We start from the raw sequence: 3234 nt of genomic DNA, 5'->3' as shown, positions 1-3234 counted from the left end.
GACGCTGAGAAGCTTTTGACGGACGCGCCACCGCCGGGCAAGGAGTATCGCACGCCCGAGATGTATTATAAGGGCGTCCTGAAGGGTGCCCGCCTTATAGCGGGCGAATGCTCCAAAGATGTAATTTTTTAGTAGACTCGCATCTGTTATCCTGTATGCTGAAAACTTTGTTCATATGCGTTAAGCAACGCTTGTTAATTTAAAATATTACCTTCTATGCGGCCGTTTATCAAATCTGAGAGATGCAAGTCGTCGGCTTCTACCCCCATGCCACGAGTGCTGGGGTGTTCGGGATAAACCTGAGCGCTCTTGTTCCCATTCTTGGGTCCATCTAGGGAGGCGCTCAGCACAACGAACCAGGCCATCAGACTTATAATGCTTTATCACTCTCACTTAGCCATAGAATTCTATAATTTTAAATTTTGGCGAAGCCCCTAGTATTCGGAAGACCGAGTTCGGGGCGCTATCCACGCCTAGGCCAGATAAATCCGGCTCCTCGCTCTAAGCGGCATAAGACTTTAAGGACTCGAAAAACCTCGCGAACAGCGACCAGTCTCTCGCACTATCATGATGGTCAGTTTTAGCTTTCTCTACTGAGGTGTTAACCCAGCTCAACTGGGGCACAATCGCAGTAGTTCTCCCAGCGCTACCTTAGCCAACATTGCGGAACGTAAGGTACCAAAACATGGGAGCCGAGCAAACCCAACAATTGACCCAAGACATGATTCGGAGCCGATGCATATAGTGCTATAAGTTCGGGGTGCCTCACTCATGAGAGTGTTCGGTCTTCTCACACCATGTTAAGGGGTGTTTAAGCCCCTGGTGTATTGGCCGTACCAAAGTGTACGGTTGCATAATGTCATGACTGAACATATTTGTATAAAAAAATAGATGAATACAATAATAGATAAGAGCTCTGTATTGTTTATTAAAACAAGGGCTGCTATGAAAGCAGAACGATACAAATGGTGCGATAAACAAGAGATGGGATTATTTGACATATCCCCCTCCAGGGGTAAGCTGCGGGACTTTAAGTAAAACATGTATTTAGCTCGTTATAGAGACCACCTGGACATTTGACGTGGCTTGTTCTCTCCCTGGCTGTTGCATCGTGTGTTCGGCGAGTTGGGTCCTGAAAGTATATATAAAAAAACAAACGGCGGAATGGGGAGCCCCTTAGTGCGGTTGAGCCGCATTCTGGGCGTGCCGTAGTTGTGCCCCTCCCCTTATGCCCATGGTATTTCCAAAGCGTAATTATGTATGCGTGGTACCGATATCACCATCTGGCGAGGGCTGGGGTTGGGGCCGCACTGCTATGCTTGCTCGGAACGTGCCAGCCGGCTTTGTTGTAGGTTACTCCGGGCTCGTTTGACGTTGTCCGGACGTTTAACACCTGGATTGGAGAATTGCCTTGAGAGGCTACTCTGTATTTCCGCCGCCAGGGCCGCCATGTGCTCCTCCGTTCAGGGACAGCGTTCGGTGTTTCCATTGACCGTGATGACTCTGCGAGGGCCTAGCATCTTGAGCTTGAGATATGCATAGTGCGGCACCGCATTGAATTTTGCAAATGCGGTTCGTCCGAGCAGGGCGTGATAGCCACTGCAGAATGGGACTATGTCGAAGATTAACTCTTTGCTTCGGAAATTATCTGAGGATCCGAAGACCACTTCAAGTGTAACCGAGCCTGTACAGCTGGCTTCTACACCTGGTATGACGCCTTTAAAGGTTGTCTTTGTGGGTTTAATCCTTGAGGGATCTATACCCATTTTTCGCACTGTATCCTGATAAAGCAGGTTCAGGCTGCTGCCGCCGTCCATGAGGACTCTAGTGAGGTGAAATCCGTCAATGATTGGGTCTAGGACCAACGCGGTGAATCCGCCATGACGAATGCTAGTGGGGTGGTCCCTTCGATCAAAAGTGATCGGGCAGGAGGACCATGGGTTGAACTTTGGGGCGACTGGCTCCAACACATAGACGTCCTTTAGAGCATGCTTCCGCTCCCTTTTGGGGATATGGGTTGCGTATATCATGTTCACCGTCCGCACTTGCGGGGGGAAGCCCTTCTGTCCTCTGTTGTTCGGCGGCCGGGGCTCCTCCTCGTCATCGCTATGCAGCCCCTTGTCTCTGGTTTCGGCAATTAACTTGCTGCCTGCTTGAACACCCAACAATCCCTGTTGGTGTGGTTGGCTGGTTATTCGGGGGTACCGTGTATCTGACACGAGCGATCGAGTATCCGGTCTAAACTGGATGGGCCCGGAGGGTTTCTTTTGAATGACTTCTTCTGTTGACTAGGTTTAGAGCCTCTGAATCCGGCATTGACTGTCGTATCCTCAGTATTGTCGCCGTTAATGCAGCGCTTGTGCTTGTTGCGACGTGACCTGCCATTGTTGTCCTTGGTATCCAAATTGTCAGGGCTCTTGGTTATGTTATTGCTGCGAGCTAGCCAGCTGTCTTCTCCCGCACAAAAGCGGGTCATGAGTGTCGTGAGGGCTGCCATAGATTTCGGCTTTTCCTGTCCTAGGTGCCGGGCCAGCCATTCGTCTTGGATGTTGTGCCTGAAGGCTGCAAGGGCCTCGGCGTCCGGACAGTCGACTATTTGATTTTTCTTGGTTAGGAACCGTGTCCAGAATTGTCTGGCCGATTCCTATGGCTGCTGGATTATGTGGCTTAGGTCATCAGCGTCTGGTGGTCGCACATAAGTGCCCTGGAAGTTGTCAAGGAATGCGGATTCCAGGTTCTCCCTGCAACTAATTGACTCTGCTGGCAGGCTGTTAAGCCAATGCCGAGCTGGTCCTTTAAGCTTGAGCAATTTGATGGCGTGTAGATCATCACCATGGGCCATGTGGATATGAAGGAGATAATCCTCGATCCATACCGCGGGATCAGTTGTGCCATCGTATGATTCGATGTTTACGGGTTTAAAACCCTCGGGGATTTGATGATCCATTACTTCGTCTGTGAAGCATAGTGGGTGTGTGGCGCCCCTGTACTGGGCTATATCGCGACGTAGCTCGGATGAGCTTTGTCTGTTGTATTCGGCCTGGCCGTATTTATCATGTCCGGCGTTACGGTTATCGTCACGTGATGTGGGGCGCCCACGCGATCCGTAGATCGACCTTGTTTGCCTTGCCTTATCCTCCAATATGTCTCGCAGGTCTGTTGCGTTTCCCCGTGCTCTGGTATTCTTAGAGCGGCGCCGGGGTGCGGCTTGGATTGAGGGCTGAAGGGACTCTC

The sequence above is a fragment of the Triticum aestivum genome, chromosome 6B (genome assembly GCF_018294505.1).
Source record: "Triticum aestivum cultivar Chinese Spring chromosome 6B, IWGSC CS RefSeq v2.1, whole genome shotgun sequence".
Classification (NCBI taxonomy): domain Eukaryota; kingdom Viridiplantae; phylum Streptophyta; class Magnoliopsida; order Poales; family Poaceae; genus Triticum; species Triticum aestivum.
The sequence above is the reverse complement of the archived record's forward strand: the minus strand, read 5'-3'. Positions refer to the sequence as shown.